This window comes from Myodes glareolus, chromosome 3 (genome assembly GCF_982192425.1).
Source record: "Myodes glareolus chromosome 3, mMyoGla1.1, whole genome shotgun sequence".
Classification (NCBI taxonomy): Eukaryota; Metazoa; Chordata; class Mammalia; order Rodentia; family Cricetidae; genus Myodes; species Myodes glareolus.
The window spans coordinates 117,636,183-117,654,423 of record NC_142028.1 but is presented as its reverse complement, the minus strand read 5'-3'; the positions used below and the strand labels follow the sequence as shown (position 1 = coordinate 117,654,423).

General features: G+C 40.6%; 1 pseudogene; it reads right to left on the bottom strand.

The window, feature by feature from the left end:
- Positions 1-1,109: 1,109 nt before the first annotated feature.
- LOC148122796 (Nuclear RNase P) lies at positions 1,110-1,329 on the bottom strand (annotated as a pseudogene).
- Positions 1,330-18,241: the final 16,912 nt, after the last annotated feature.

Genomic DNA, 18,241 nt, shown 5'->3' with positions numbered 1-18,241 from the left:
CCTAGAGGGTGCTAAGGCTATGCATGACTAATTGCCTATGAGCTCTTTAAGGCTGAGAGCCAAACTTGGGGTGAGGATACACATACCAAGGCTGCCAAGGCCTGTGCCACAAAGACCTTGTCCCTTCTCACATTGGGCTAGCAGGTAGCACACCAATCAAAGACATACAGCACTTCCACCTAGACACAGCATGCCAAGAATATCTCTGCTCCCACCCATTCCTAAGGAAGGAAAAGGCAAAATAGAGTCAGTCAGAAAATTGTTAAGAGATAAGAGGTTGCACAGGGTGTTGCTCAAGTCGATGGTGTGAAACAGCTGCTCTTGACACCGCCCAGAAGGTCATCACTGCTGCCTCCGCACGAATCTTCCACAGCATCCACTGGATCATCTTTCTTCTTTATTTCTCTTGTCAGTCTCGCTGGCATCCAGATGTATGTCAGCATTCCTAGAAAAACATAAACAAAACTCTCCTCCCAAATTAACATTTAAGAGTACTAAAAACTCTCAGTGTAATTGCTTTCAAACAGAGCGTCTCTGTCTGTTGCTGTTTTTCCAGCAAAATTTTGAATTAAAAATTAAATGTAAAGAATGCAAGAGAAATCCTTTCTCTGGGGGAAGCTGTCACTGGTAGTCCCCCTCTATTGTCTAAAACCAAAACAGTTGTCACTGGGAATTGAACTCATGACCCCTGGAAGAACAGGCAGCATTCTTAACCATTAAGCCATCTCTCCAGCTCTATTCAGATGAAAAAAAAACCTCTAGGTCTAGCATTGTTTTATTCCACCCGTTGCCTCAGGCAAAAGGTCCGCCTTTGTTACCTAGGATATGGGTAACCAGGTTGACACGCCTTTATTATGATAATTACGACCGGTTCTTTGAGGGAAAATGGGCGTCGACAATCGATCTGACTACTTCCTGCTGACGACAGGACGATGCACATCTTTTGGGGGGATAAATGTTTTTATCTGACTGAATTTTTGGCGACAAATGTTTTTATCTGACTGAATTCTTGGCGGCCGCGGCTGAGGCGTGGCCCATTGTGGGCCATTGTGGCCCAAACAAAGGCATGGCCCCGCCCCGGGCCGTGCGCGGGCTCGCCGTTTATCCTGTACCTGCGAACTGTGTACCCTGCCTCACCTCAGGCAATGAACTCGCACCGCCGGCCGTGAGTCTTTCTCAAGCTCCGGCAAGGGGGGGCCTCTCCTGCCCGGTCTGCCCGCGCGTGGGAGGGCCCGGTTAGGGCCGCGGGGGCCCCAGTCTCAGACCTTCCCAGGGGCCGGGGAGTGACGAGCACTCAGCACGTGGCCCCGCCGATGAGCTTCCTCCGCCCGCCCATGTTGCTATGGAAACGCGGTTCAGAGTTTGTGCTCAGAGCTCAAGTGCTGGGATTAAAGGCGTGCGCCACCACGCTGGCTACTTCCTCAATCAAAATTAAAGTTTTCTGTACGTGAGAGCCAGAGACTGAGCTCTCTTAACAAAATTAGGCGAAAATCACCTCCAAAAGCTCTGTGGCTCTTTAAGAACAGGAAAGGCAGTCTTCAAACATGATCAAGCCTGCCTCCCTACGAGACTGTTGCCTCCAACAGCGAGTACGGACGGAGGAAGCCGCGGATCTCCCAACCGTAAACCTCGCTTTTTCTCAGCTCCACCTGCACTGAACTTGAGGGGTTTTTCTTCCCCGTTACTTTCTGTACCTTCTTTCAGATACCTTAACTTTGATTCTTTCTATTTTCTTTTCTTTTTAGGCCTATACTTTTTCCATTCTTTTTCCTCCCCTTTCTGGAGGATTTAACTGACGTCACTCACCGCTCCATGTGTTCAGAGTTCTGAAATTCACGGCTCTCTGTGTCCTGGTGTCTGATTTCGGCTTTTTCTCCCGGGCTTTCAGTACCAGTTGCTGGGCGCTTCCTTCTCAGGGTCCCCCGGCGTAGTTGTCAGGGTCCCTCGGCGTTCCGGGGTTTCGAGCACCAGTTGCGACACGCATCCTGACCAGCAGGAATGAACGCCACTAAAAACGAGAATTCCTTCCCTGGTCACGTCTTTATTCGGAGCATTTGATTGAGGAAAATTGGGGGAAGGGAAGATAGAGCAGGGACAAGAGAAAGCTTAGAGAGAGGAAGTAGAGCCCAGAGGCAGCTGCTTTTAAACGGTGGAGAGGCTTGAATGCTGTCCTGATTGGTTAATGCCATTCTGCTGGACTGAGCATGTGCAAGCAAGGGTGCAGGCAAGGGTGCTCAGCCCCACGTGGCTAAGCCAGGTATGGACTTGTATACCTCCAAACTGCAGGACCACCTGTGCCTCCAGGTGGCTTCCTACAGAGACCAAGAAATTAATACCTTAGTGAAATCACTAGACACACATGCAGGTCAGGAGATTCAGGATTTAAGAGAGACAATGATAAAAAGATTTGGAATAATTGAAGGAATTATTGGAGCTGGTGAACAGAGTAAGAAGGCACAAGGACAAGATACAATGCCACCACCAGCTGTTAGAACTGGCTTACCCAGGGTTTTAATGACATACCCTGGAATTTATTCTGAAAAAGTGTCAACTTCTAAAGGCTCAAAGGAAGTAAAAGAAGCTAGATGGACCCCAATAGGAATGAATGATCTAAAAGAAATTAAGCAAGCTGTCTTTAATTATGGCTTGCACTCTGCGTTTGTTAAGGAAATGATAAGGACTAGGGCTTCTAATGTCAGAGCTACCCCCCATGATTTCTGTCAGTTAGTGTCAGCAGTTTAAGATGATAAACCTTCCTTGATGTTTGGAATTTATTTCAGAGAAAAATCCAGACATATGGAACAGCAAGAAAGAGCAAAATGTGTGGAGATTTCCCAAGATTAAATTCTTGGTGTAGGAGCATATGCTGATCCACAGGTCTAAGCTTTCTATGACAAAGTAGTATTGTCCCTATGTCACAAAGCAGCCTTGAATGATTGGAATAGAATACAAGATACAGGAAAAAGGGTCGAATCATACACCAGGGTTATGCAGGGTCAGAGAGAACCCTATACTCACTTTTTGCAAAGATTAATTAAGGCTCTGGAAATAGGGGTAACAGACCCAGAAGCTAGATGAAGAATTCTTGAATCTCTGGCTTTTGAAAATGCAGACATAGAATGCAAAAAGATAATTAGGCCTTTAAGGTCTAGATCAGCATACAAAGAATGTTGAGCCATTTGGCTATAATGATGAATCTTGGGTAGGAGAGCAATTTCCAAAGCAATGAGGAGACATCAAACTGCCAGGTGTTTTAATTGTGATAAATAAGGACATCTGAAAAGGGATTACTGGCAAAGAATTTCTAGGAATAATATCTCCTCTGGGAATGACAAAAATAGGAGAGCTCAGCCTTCAGGTATATGAAGGAGGTGCAGTAAAGGACAACATTAGGCCAACAAATGCAGGTCAACAACAGAGAGATAAGGCAACCCGATACCATTGGGAAACCTCTTGAGGGGCCTCTTGCAGGCCCCTAAGCCAAAAGTGACCCAGTCGTTTTCATTTACAATGGAGAACGTGTTTCACCAAGAAAATTAAATATTCCAATGTCTGATATAAAAAGTAATACTGGTCTAAATGATGAGTTACATGTGGAGGATGAGTCAAGAAATCCAGTAGGACAGAGTAAACATATATATGGCAGACTTCTATTAATAATCGAAGACCAAAGCTAAAAGTCTGTATAAATGGCATTTTTAGTGAAGGCTTGTTAGACACAGGTGCGGATGTAAGTATCATTATTCCAGATTCTTGGTATCTGAGTTGGCCTCTTCAAGAGGTAGATGTTCAGTTCCTGGGAAATGAAACCCTATTGTGTGTAAAACAAAGCACAAGATTGGTTGAATGTGTATGGTCTGAAGGGCAAACAGGATGTCTAAGGCCATATATATCCGATATTGCAATAAATTTATGGGGCTGCGACCTGCTATGGCAATGGAATACCCAGATTAACATTCCTGTAGTTCCAGGAACTCATAATTTTGGGAAGGATATAATGAGGTATTATGGAAAAAGGTCACCAGCCATTTAGGCTGTAAAAGAACATGCAGCAAATAGCAAACTTTTAGAGGTACCAACAGCCCTCCCATTAAAATGGTTAACTGAGAAGCCAATATGGATCAAGCAGTGGCCCCTAGCTGAAGATAAATTATAGGCTTTGTAACAGCTGGCACAAGAGCAACTAGATGCTCACCATATTGAAGAATCAACCAGCCCTTCGAATTCTGTAAAAAAGAAATCTGGTAAATGGAGAATGGTGACAGATCTAAGAGCTGTCAAGAAGATAATTTAACCTATGGGTCTGCTACAATCTGTAATTCCTTTGTCTTCTCTATTACCAAAAGGATGGCCTCTTATAGTTACTGATTTGAAAGATTGTTTTTTCACTATACCTTTACAAGAAAAGGATAGAGAAAAAAATGCCTTCATGGTGCCTACTTATAATAATTCTCAGCCTACTAGGAGATATCAATAGACTATCCTCCCACAGAAGATGCTCAAAAGTCCCACATTGTGCCAATATTTTGTAAGTCAGCCATTGGAAATAATTTGTAAGCAATTTCCCAATTCCATAATTTATCATTACATGAATGACATTTTGTTATCTGATTCAAATAAAGGTACTTTAGAAGAGATATTTGATGAAATAAAGAAAGTTTTGCCTAAATGAGTATTACAAATTGCTCCTGAAAAGATTCAAAGAGGAGATTCTGTTAATTACCTAGGTTTCAGAATAGGTTTATTGAAAATTAAGACACAAAAAGCACAAAGTAGGAAAGACTGGTTACAAAGTCTTAATGACTTTCAAAGATTGTTAGGAGACATTTCTAGTCCATGACCATCTGTTGGGATAACACCTGATCTAATAACTAATTTAAACAAAACCTTAGATGGTGATAAAGATTTAAATAGTACCAGAAAATTAACAGCTGAAGAAGAAAAGGAACTGACAATGGTTGAGGAAAAATTACAGGAGGCACATGTGGATGGGGTAAACCCAAATCTTAGTTGAATCCTAGTCATGTTATCTTCCAGAATTTCTCCTACAGGGATTTTAATGCAGTGGGAAGATATTATTTTAGAATGGATATTTATGCCTAATAAACCAAGTAAAAAATTAAAACTTATGTAGAAAAGGTCTCTGAGTTAATTATAAAAGGTAAACTGAGACTTCATCAACTAGCGGGTATAGACCCAGCAGAAATTATAGTGCATTTTACTACTGCAGAAATAAAAAAGTTATGGGAAGACAATGAACCATGGCAAAGAACTTGTGCTAATTTTTTGGGAGAAATTAATAGCAACTATCCCAAAAGTGATAGACTTAACCTAATAAAGAGAACTTCTTGGATTCTTCCTCAAATTGTACATGATGCACCAATAATTAGAGCCCACACATTTTATACTGATGCTAATAAATCAGGGAAGCCTAGGTTACAAATCAGATGAATTGAGTAAGATAGAACAAAGTCCTTATAATTCTGTCCAGAAGGCAAAATTATATGCCATTCTTATGGTGCTAAAGGATTTTAAAGAACCTCATAATATAGTTACAGATTCACAATATGGAGAAAGAGTTACCTTGCATTTTGAAACCACTGAATTTATACCAGATGACACAGAGTTGACTTCATTGTTTATCCAGGTTCAAGACATAATCAGGAATAGGCTTTGTCTGATGTACATAACACACATCTGGTCCCATACGGGTCTGCCTGTTCCTCTAGCACAAGGTAATGCTTTAATTGATCAATTGATTGGAACCATGTTGCAGTCCTCAGAATTTCGTAAAAAAATATTACATCAATAGTAAAGGCTTAAAGAAAGAGTTTTCCATTACATTATAAAGAGATGTCCTACTTGTTCTTTCTATAATCAAACACTGTTGCCTGCAGGTAGTAATCCAAAAGGTACTCAAAGAAATGAAATCTGGCAGATAGAAGCATTCCACTTTGGAATTTGATAAATTAAAATATGTACACCACACCATAGACACATATTCAGGTTTTCAATGGGCAACTTCCCTGAGCTCAGAAAAGGCTGATTTGGTAATCACACATTTATTGGAAGTTATGGCCATCATGTGTTTACCTGGACAAATAAAGACAGACAATGGTCCAACATTTGTATCTAAGAAAATGAAATGCTTTTTTGCTTATTATAATATAAAATACATTACAGGTATACCAAATAATTCTACAGGTCAGGCAGTTATAGAAAGATCAAGTTGTACTATAAATGATATGCTGAACAAACAGAAAGGAATGGAAAATACCCCCAGAAATAGATTGCATAATGCTTTATTAACCTTGAATTTTCTTAACGCTAAAGAGAACAGAACAACAGCAAAAGAAAGACATTGGATAATGGGAAACTCTGCTGCACTAAATCAACCAGTTTATTTCAAAGATGTGCTGACCTCTCAATGGAAGTCAGAAGATGTGCTACATTGGGGAAGGAGTTTTGCTCTTGTTCCCACAGGAGAAGAAAAATTGTGGATACCATCAAAATTAATAAAGGTTTGATTTGAAGAGGAGAAATCTCTTGGAAAGGAGAAATGACAGCTCATCCACAGTGATGATACTCATACAGGTGGTAAGAAAAACACATAGAATGGGGACAGGGTTCTTTTCCTATCTCCACAGGAAAACATTCATCTTTGAAAAATTCAAGGGACCCTGGATGTTTGAATACTGACAAATGGAAAAATAACTGCCCAATAGGGACTACCAAGAAAACTGAACAGGTTCTGTAAGTATAAAAAATGTAAGATATGCTATATCAGATTTCTAATTTTATAGAGCTGGTTTTGTGTAGTATGAGGGGGCCAGCTTGTTGGGGTTTCCATCCCGCCTGGTACCCCACAACCGGCAAATCCCAAAGAGAAATCACACACAGGACTCCATAAGGTTATAAACTGATTGGCCCATTAGGTCAGGCTTCTTGTTAACTCTTATAACTTATGTTGCCCCATTATCCTTACCTATATTAGCCACATGGCTCCGTACCTTTCTCAGCTGGGCAAGTTACATGCTGCCTCTTTGGTGGTCTGCACAGGAATGGCTGAGGGCTTCCTGTGTCCCAGAATACTCCCAGTCTCTTTGCTCCACTCCTACTTCCTGTCTGGCTTTCCCACCTATACTGTCTGCTTGACCAATCAGCATTTTATTAAAATATGATTGACAGAATACAGACAATTCTCCCGCACCATTTCCCTCTTTTTTTTTTAAACAAAGAAAAATACCCATAGTCCATTTGTTGGGAATGTGGGCGTAGTATTTTAGGCTACTTTCTGTTGGTTGGGGGCACTGATGATCTTATAGGGACCTAAAGAAAATTTAGAGTTATAATCAAGTTCTGACTGGAGTATCCTGTGAGTCTTGATCATCTCAGGCAGTAGTCTTGAATCTGTTTTGGATGTAGAACTCAGACATCTGGGCCATCTGTTCCTGTCGGAGATTTCTCAGGTGGCCTCCCTTGGTCAAAGATGATTTTTCTTAACTCTGAATAAATCCATAGCCTCTCATTTTTTGTGGAAACAAAAGCAAAATCTCTTCTTTAAAGTAACATACCTTTTGACTTTAGTTTTGAAGCCAAGGTATTTTCAAAATACCTATCTTGGGTTAGCTGTTGCTCCTTCCTCAGCATTTAAACAATTTAAAGAGAGTATAATAACACACAGTATTAAGATTTTCTGTGTATTTTTTATCTTTATGTGGCTTTATTTTAACCTCTATTTCTTTTATTTTTACTTTTACTTTTTGAGACAGGTTCTCTGTATATCTTTGTCCTGGAATAACTCTGTAGACCAGGCTGTCCTTGAACTCACAGAGATCCTTCTGTCTCTGCCTCCCCAGTGCTGGGATTAAAGGCGTATGCTACCACACCTTGAACTCACAGAGATCTGTCTCTGCCTCCCAGGCATTGGGATTAAAGGCGTGTTCTACCACACCTTGAGGTCACAGAAGTCAATCTACCTCTGCCCCTTGAAGTCATAGAGGTCAATATGCCTTTGCCTCCCAGGCATTGGGATTAAAGGAGTGTACCATCACACCCAACTACTCTCTTTCTTTTCTTTTAACTTTAAGAACTTTAACTTTAAACCTGTATATATTTTTAACATATTGTAAACCATTTAGAGGTTTTTTTTTTAACTTTGAATCTTTTTTTTATTATATATCTCTCTTTTTCTGACCATATGAGCCTAAAACCGTGGCTTTGACGGCTGGATCTAGGCCATTTTTTAGCTTTCCAGCCTCATGGCAGAGGTACTGTTGAAACCATTTTTATTGCCACAACTCTGTGGCATTTCAAGGTCCCTGCTAGTAAGCAAGCTGCAGCATTCTGCTCACAGACCACACTCAATTGGACTGCCTGCCTGAAACAGTCAGAGATTGCCCTGGCAGGACAGCCCAGAAAGACGGCATTTTAAAACGGCACAGCTTTTTTCCTGCTACAGCTGGAAACCGAAAAGCATGCCTTCAGCTTTTCATCAACACCGTTTAAGTGTTTCCTCTTAATGAGCTGCAAAGTTTTGCAGCTAAAGCTGAGTCAGGAAGCCTCTCTTAGATGAGAGCATTTGCTTGCCTCTAGCAAGCAGAGCAGACCCAAAAAATTGCTGCTACCAACAAAACATGTTTTACTCTATTCTTTCCCAAGCTTTTTCAAGCTTTTTGTGGATTTAGTTATCCACGTCTGGGCGCCATATGTAACATGAGGGCCAGCTTGTTGGGGTTTCCATCCCACCCGGTACCCCACAACCGGCAAATCCCAAAGAGAAACCACACACAGGACTCCATAAGGTTATAAACTGATTGGCCCATTAGGTCAGGCTTCTTGTTAACTCTTATAACTTATGTTACCCCATTATCCTTACCTATATTAGCCACATGGCTCCGTACCTTTCTCAGCTGGGCAAGTTACATGCTGCCTCTTTGGTGGTCTGCACAGGAATGGCTGAGGGCTTCCTGTGTCCCAGAATACTCCCAGTCTCTCCCGCACCAGTTTTGGAGTTGGACTCTGGCTCAGTCTCTCTCTAATTCCAAGCCTGTTGTTTAGAAAAAAACCCAGGGTTTCTGGAGTTTCTGTCTCACATCAAGAGCCATGATCTGGGACAGAAAGAAATATGAGTTTAGAAAGCATCTTTGCTTTTCTTCATATCATACCTTTCATTGAATATATGTATGCTTGTATATGTCTATATGATCAATGTTTAAGTATTCCACAATGAACAATGAGTTTTTCTTGCAGTGACATTTGAAGTTTCCAGGAAGATGATGGGACCCCATAACAACAACTCCACCTGGTTTATATGTCATGATACTGATAGCGCTACTACAAGACCTGTTTTGGGCACCAGCTGCACAAGACGGCTCCAACTTGGTTAGCTGAAATGGTGCACATCTTGTACAACATTCTGGCCACACATCCACAAAATACTCAGAAACTATTTGCGATCTTAGCAGACATTTATCTTGAAATTTAAACACCATTTTACTATCACAGGATCCCCCAGAAAGAACATTGCCCCCATGGCAGCTGGAAGTAATTCTACAGGACAATGTCCCCTCTCCCAGTAAAGTTTGTCCTTGGGTTTAGCAACATCATTTAGGGGCTGATTATAACTAGTATATGGTTGAGGGTTGGGGGAGGAATTTTATAAGCTCAGGGATCATTTTGGGAAAAAAGGGATAACTGGATGATGGGATAATAGATTGGTACTTGTGAGTTATTGTTTTTAAACAATCATATTGGTATCAATTCTTGTATATTGATACAAAGTTAAATTGTATTGAGTATTGTATGCATGCATGCTTCTACCTCTGTTTAAAACATTTCTTATGTATTGATATATATAATTGATAGATGTATATTTACCATATTGCAGTGTACATTTCTACCTCTGATTAAGATACTTATATATTGTTTATGATATATATCGTAATTATATATTATAATGTATACTTGTACATGGTTTACATTTGGAGGTCATATTGCCCTCATTTATTGCACAGTTGCTTATTGTCTTAGTCTTTAAGTTAGATAGGTATTGAGAATTATATAGATCAATAGTCATCTATGTTTGTAATTTCTAATTAGACTAATCAGGTTCTTTAGATACATAGAGATTATATTCAGTATAGATAGATAATCTTTAGCCTCTTCAAAGAGCTGTAGAAAATGGCCTTTAATCTAACTCAGAGTTCCATGGTAGTGAGACACAATAGCTCCTGGCAACAGCGATCTGTTCCACAGAGAATGTTGAGCACCAAAGACACTCTACTGGGAGCCTTTCTTCTTGGCAGAACTGGCCTTTGGGTAAAAAAAATTCCCCTACCTCAACCACTGACAGAGATATATTACATATAACCATAGAACCTTCATCTGGTGATGGATGGAGATAGAGACCCACATTGGGCCACTGGACTGAGCTCCCTGGGTCCAAATGAGGAGCAGAAGGAGGGAGAACATGAACAAGGAAGTCAGGACTATGAGGGGTGTGTCCACCCACTGAGATGGTAGGACTGATTTAATGGGAGCTCACCAAGGCCAGCTGGACTGGAACTGATGGAGCATGTGATCAAACCAGACTCTCTGAATGTGATTGTCAATGAGGGCTGACTGAGAATCCAAGGACATGGCACTGGGTTTTGATTCTACTGCATGGACTGACTTTGTGGGTGCCTGGTTTGTTTGGATGCTCACCGTTCTAGACTAGGATGGAGAGGGAAGTACCTTGGACTTCCAACAGGGCAGGGAACCCTGACTGCTCTTAGGACTGGAGAGGGAGGAGGAGGAGGATTAAGAGGAGTGGGAGGGAAATGGGAGGTGGGGAGGAGGTGGAAATTTTTAATAAATTAAAAAAAAGAAAATGGTATGTCAGTTATATTAGGCCTTAGCCAATGTTGGTTGCTTCAACACTGCAAACGTGACTTTGGGTGGTTGCCCACGTAGCCAGTTGTCCCTGTGATTTGTTGCATGTTTTGAAAGTTGTTTGATTGCACTTCCTAATTACTCAGGTAACATTATTTCCCTTCACTGATCTTCGATGGGGTTAAAGACTATATAAATGTAGTTACTTTCCTCTCATGTCTTGGCCAAGTCATTTATTATACAAGACTTAAACTAGTTAGAATAGGATATTTATACTTATTGCATATAATTTTGTAGTAGGTTTGGAACTCTCTTAAACAAAAAGAGGAGGTGCTATGGGAGTTCCTTCTGCTCCTTCAGCCAATAGTAGCTGAGATACCAGCCCATTGGGGCATGTCCTCTCTCTCTTTAAAAAAGCAGCAGCTGTCTTCTGCTCCCTCTCTGGCTTCTGGCTCTGCTTCCGGCTCCTAGACTCCTTTCCTAATCGCTCAGAGGGCTGTTGTCTGAGACGGTGATCTGTAAGATTTTCCCCTTTAAATAAATAACCATTCTGTTAATCATAATTTCAAACTGGCATGGGATTGTTTGTGACTTATGCTTTCAGTCCATGATTGCTATAACACATAGATAAGGGTTTTTATATCTGGATTGGTTTGCATTACTCTTTGAATAGATTGCAGATACCTTTCTGTAACAAAGATGATAATACCTAGGGGTGAAGGTTCTACATAAGCTGAAGATGTACTTTTTGAACGTAGCAAATAATTGGATTGTGTTGACATAGTTAATATGCAGAGAAATTATTCAAAGATGTATTAACTCCTGTAATGCTATTGATTTGTGATGCTTTCTTTTTCTTGGATTGCTTAACTGCCTTGGAATTGTTTATTAAAACACACACAAAGCCTTATAAACTCTTTGTTATATTTACACTTCCATTCAGTGTGAAATATTTTTTCCATTATTCTCTACATAGCTGACTTGTATTTATGAATTTCTTTAGTATATATTATCATTTGATTAGAACAAGTAGTTTTGCTGGTTGTGATTGTCTGGGTTGCCAGTTATGCTCCTTAAGAAATTGAACTACATCTTCCCAAGCTTTTATTGATTTTAAAATTCCTGTTGAAAAATTAGGTGTTATACTGGTTTACCTACCTTTATATGTATTTTGGAATTCTCATCTTATAACTTTTAAGTATTCTTTCTTTATTTTGTATTTGTAGTGTTTTATTTGAAATTTCTTTTCTAGGTTTTTTAATTTTGTATTCTCTATTCTGAAAGAACCCCAGAGTTGGGAAAGTCTCACTCACGTCTCAGGATAACATGACCCCCCAAGAACTCACAAGAGACTGTCCTTGCTGTAATCACATGAGGTTTATTGACAGGAAGCAGCATGCTGAGACCGAGGTTCATATCCCACATAGGGGTAGAGGAGTTTGACTCTGAGTAGCTGGGAGAAGGGGTATTTAAGGGAAGAAACCACAACCCAAAGGGAGTAGAGAGGGCATCATTGGAAGATTCGGGAAATACCAGTGATAATTACAAGGGGGTACTCCCCGTTTGTCAAGATTGTTCTCAAGATTATAATCTAACTGTGTGGTCAGCCAGTTCCTGGAACAAAGTCACTGAATCGACTAATCTAGATTTTTGGCACTAGTCTTCCTGCTAGGGGGTCTGGATTTATCCTGGTCTTTCATGACCCCACTTCTTCTAGTACCTAGTTCTAATCATAGAACTAGATTTCAGTATATTCATAATGTTGATTTTCTTGACCTTGTAGAGAGCTATATTGGTAGTGTAACATCAAAATCTGAACAGCACATATTTTTTTCTCTAATGAAGATAATTAATTGAATATACATGGACCTATAATCAGTAGGAGAAGCAAAATTAGGAAAGGTTCCATAAGGGAAGATATCAGAGTAGTCATCCAAGGAGATCTACTAAACCAGCTCTCAAACCATTCCCGATGTGATTCTCTGTCTCTTTGTCTTTTGTCTAACCTTTCTCTAAGTTTACTCATGGAGTCTTTAATTACTCCTGAATGGTATCACATAGAAACAACATTCTTCTCTGAGAGCAGTGCATAATCCTCCATCTTTTAAGAATAACAAATCTAATCCCCTTCTATTCTGTAAGACCACTTCTGAGTGGGAAGTCAATGACTCTTTGAATTTGGAAATAGGTTGTTTTAGAGCCCTCAAATTTTTATCTATGGCTATTTTTAATTTATTAAACTACAGAGGGGCCTGTATTAGGGTAGCAGTACCTGTCCCAACACCAGCAGCTTCCCCGAGGCCTAGAATTTCTTCTAGTGTCAGAGAAATAGGTTTTCATCTAAAGCAAATTGGGCACTTGTCAAACTCATCTTTAAGCATGTTAACTGGATGATAAGAGACCCTAGGTATCAGTTACACAAGCACACAGTAATCTTTGGTGTCATTAAATCCAATGTTGACACGCAAGGTGTCAGGCCTGTACTACAAGCCCAACATTTATCTAAACCAAGTACCTGGTGTCAGGAGTCTTAGGGCTCTTAAGGGTCTCATTACACTAACATTTGTAGGCAGGTGGTGGATTTCCCAGGCATGTCCCTACACTTGTAACCTCAGTAAAAGTCAGTCTATGATTAGTCCCCCAAACACAAGCATCCTGACTGGTGGCACTAGATACTGCAATTCATCAAGAGTACCAAGTATGGCCCTTTCCAACAAGGCTCAAGATTCCTAACTCAATACTGCCGGACAAAAATGGTGTCCCCTACTTGGAACTGTTGTGGCACATATGAGTCTTCAGCCTTATATACTTCTTTCAGTTGTTTCTAGATCTGGTGTCTCACCATTTCAAGGGCCTTTTGGTGGGCAAATTAATGTCTAGAAAGAATAGCATCAGGATTATATACTCCATCAGACTCAGTGAGCAGTCCCCCACATAGGATCTCATAAGGGGTGAGTTTAAATCGCCCTGGGGTGTTCTGAACCCAGAACAGGGCAAAAGGAAGGAGGGCTGTCCAGTCATTCCTGCTGATCTCTAGAGCCAATTTTGTCAGGGTCTCTTTTTGGGTTCTATTCATCCTTTCTACCTGAACTCTGGGGTCAGTAAGCACAGTGTAATTTCAAATTGATCCCCAGTTGGGTGGCCAGTCTCTGACTTACCTGGCAACAAAGGCAGATCCATTATCAGACCCAATTACCTTGGGTATCCCAACCTGAGGAAGATTTTTCCTATGATCTTCTTAGCCACCACATTGACCATCTCAGTCCTGGCAGGAAAAACTTCTACCCAGCCTGAAAAAGTATCTATAAAGCTAATAAGTACTTGTTACTATATCTGACTGGCTTAATTTCTGTAAAATATACCTCCCAGTAGGCCCCAGGCCAGTTGCCCCTGAGCCTCTCCCAAGGAGTATATGGACGGAGTGTCCTGCATCAGTCATAGCACAGGCCTTGCAGCTTTTGACTACTTCTTCTGCCAAGTCAGAGAGTCCTTTAAGATAATAGTCGGAGGACCTAACCACATCTTTTAGGTTCTTAGCCCCCAAGTGGGTCAGGTAATGTGAGTTTATAACATGCTTATGTCTTTCTTTTGTGGGAGGACTAGTTTTCCTCTTTCTGTCTCTACTGCCCCATATGAGGTTTCCTTTACCAGTCCTGATTTGCCCATAACTTGATAGTCCTCGGGGGTGTATCTAAAGTTTGTTTCACTAAAATCATAATAATCTTTAGACTCTTTGACTGCCAGGATCATTGCTCCTTGGGCTGCTTGTTTAGCGATTAGGTCTGCCGTCTGATTTACTTTAGCCACAGCATCTCCAGCTTTTTGGTGTCCTGGACAAGGTATGATGACTTCCTTCCTTGGCAAATGTATGGCCTTGAGAAGGCTAAAATTACTTTTTTTATTTTTTGTGTCTTTTCCTGAAGATGTCAACAGTCCTCTTTGTCTGTATATTGCTGCATGTATATGGACAGTGACAAAAGCACACTTGTTGTCAGTGTAAATATTGATAGATTTCCCCTCTGCCATCCATAGAGCTTGTATCAAAGCCACAAGTTTGGCTTTCTGAGCCGACATCTTTTCAGGGAGGCTACTGGCCCAGATCCTTTGCTTCCTCTCCACCACTGCAGCCCCCATCTTTCACTTACCTTCAACCATGAACCTGCTGTCATCGATTTACCAGCTCAGACTCTCAGGCCAAGGCTGATCCTTTAGATCATTTTGGGTACCAGTTTCTTCTGCCAGAATGTCAGTGCAGTAAAGGGTAGGTGAGGAGTAGTCTCAGGCAGTAGGGTAGCAGGATTGAGGACAGCAGGGGGAGCGAAGGTCACTCATTCGGCCAACAAAAGGCTTTGATAATGTGTCATAGGAACATTTGTCATTCATCAGTCAGGGAGCTGTCGGATAATGCTTTCTAGGATGTGGGTTGCCACTAGTGTTGTCTGTTGTCCATAATTGAGCTTATCAGCATCTTTGACAAGCAGAGCTACAGCAGAAATAGCTTTCAGGCAAGAAGGACATTTCCTGGCAACAGGGAGAAGGGGTATTTAAGGGAAGAAACCACAACCCAAAGGGGGTAGGGAGGGTGTCATTGGAGATCCCAGAAATACCAGTGATAACCACAAGGGGGTAACTCCCCATTATTCAAGATTGTTCTCAAGATTATAATCTAACTTTGTGGTCAACCAGTTCCTGGAACAAAGTCACTGAACCAGCCAACCTAGATTTTTGGCTCTTCCTGCTAGGGAGACTGGATTTATCCTGGTCTTTCAATTCCACTTGTACATGTATTGATATCCTTCTTTCTAAATTTACGAAACGCTCTCCTATTAATTTTCTCAAATATTATGCATTGATGCCACAGATTAAAGCATAAATAAATTTTCCTCCCTGAAGACTATCCCTCATAGTTTCTGTAGGTACTGTGCCAGGCTCCAATGAAGAAAAACAATAAATAATCCTTCTAAGTTATAAAGCCCACAAACCACAACAATGACCACCATGACAAGATATTTCTAAAGGTTTAATAGTGGCACTTATATTTTGGGGAAGCCAACAAATGTCTAATTGGACTTAAGACATACTCAATGGGAATGAGTTTTCTGCTATTTCAAACCAAGCTGGTAATGTCGTGGACCCTAGAAGAAAATGTGCTTTCCTACGTCAGTATAATTTCTGACTGCATGCTAAATTCTTATATCCAAAGATATGAGTAGTTCTCACCTGTTGAAGACCAGACTCAACAAAGTCACCAGTGTAGGGGTATGGGAATTGATGATGGACACCACAAGACAATATCTCAATATCTACAGGGAGTTTCAAGGATTACTCAGATCCTGCATTTATTTTTCCACAGCTTTTGCATACTGGGGGAGAAGGTAACAAAGGGCTTCATTAACATGATACAGCAAGTTTAACTCACAAGGTCACTCAGTCACTCTGAGACTTTTCATGATTAGCATTCTCTTGCCTAGGTAGGGAGATGACCTAAGTCACCTACACTGAGTCACCTAGGCAGAAAACAGCCCTTCCCCATGTGACCTCATAATTACAATGGAAGAAGTTGAGGTAAATTTGTATATCCTTACCACCTGTCAGGATGGCACCAAGCTATCTTAACTTCATAAAGAAGCCAAGTACCCACCTTGTGTGCTAGAAGGTTTGAAGGTGCAATTAAGACTTATTTCCCAAACTTTTTGACCCTCAGATAAGGTGGGAAATGAGCCATCATCTCTTGTCCTCCACAATTTTCCCTTCTTATTAATTTTAATAAAGCCTGTGTTTCTGCAATTGGACAGATGATTGTGTCTGCCTTAGATGAAGACTTCCTCATTTTCCTAGACTTACCCTTCATCAGAACCATCATTCTAATTATGCAAGTCCCTGTCTTAGGTACATGGGGGAAAGAAGGTCAAACCCTTCATTGACTGCCAACCTCTGAAAAAAAAAATAGAATTAAGGGAGAAAAATGCCTTTGGCCTCTGTGTTTTGGAACCAAGCTTTTTGTCAAGAGAGTTCATCAGCAATTAGATGTTTTGTGACTAATCAAGCTCCTAATGTCTACAATCTCCTAATTAAAGGAAAGGAGGATCACTAGGGTTGGGAATGGAATAGTATCTTCAGTTGGACTAGAGTGCTTATGAACAATTTTTTTACTATAGCAAACCTAAATATCTTAACAAATATGTTAAACCCAAGCATTCATAAGAAATGTCAAACTTTTCTTAATATCTTATAGTAAAGTAATGCAATTACAAACATTACCGGGTCAATACCATAATTCTAGAGTAGAAATTAACAATAATCACACAATTTGACATATCACAATTCTCTTAAATTAACTCTATTCAAAAAACAAGAAAGGTTGTTTTTTTTCTGATGGGTGAGAGTCCAGTGTCATTGATGTTTTTAAATAATTGTCCCAGTTTCTCAGCAACAGCAAAACACTTAGGCCACCCTCTTCATTTGAAGATGGGCTTCAGTCACTCCTTATATTGAGTCCTTCTTCTTCTGAGAGGGGTCTCAGTTCTCAGGTCCAATATTTCAATAGCAGATTGAAAACCATACTCTCAAAATGAGTTCTATGTCCCCAAAAGCAAAACAGTCAAATGTTCAGTCTGTGTTTCTAGTCCAGTGCCAAGATAATCAGGATCCAGACTGCAGCAAGTTGGAGTCAGGAATCATAGCAACTGCTACAGGGTCTCGGGAGAGGTGTTGGTCCTGAGGGTATGGATACAGCCCAGCATTCCACCACAGTGCAGAATGGTGGCAACAGGTTGGCCATGTGCATTCTAAGCTTGGTCCGACAGATCAAGGTATCGCTTTCCATGGGGGCATCAGCAACTATGTTGTCATCAGGACTGATACCCTTCATCTGGATGCACCAAATCAGATGCTCTGATGTCATCTGTCTTGATCTTCATCCTGTGAAAAAACACAGACATACCCTCAACCCCATATTAATACAGGATTGGGTCCTTTCCATATTCCAATGCAAGAGTCTCTCTGCCTTGCTTTAGCAAAGGTTTCCTTGGTGATACCATGCCAAAATCTGTCCACAGAAGATTGCTCATTTGGATCTAAAAAAGGTGCATGACTTAAGGCATTATGTGGTGACTATTAATTCTCCTGTTGTTTTTTTATCATGTTGTTTTCAAGGAGCTATGGAAACACTCCACAATTCCTTGTCGCTTTTAGCAATAATATATGCAACTCTTCCATTTGAATAACCATTTGTAAAACTTAGCATAGCATACTTTATGGGATTTTTTTTTTGCTACAACTTTAGTGTGAAAATTACAATAATGATCAGCTGGGATAAGGTTATTTACCTGGACTTTAAATTGAGCAAATGCAATTGCCCAACAAC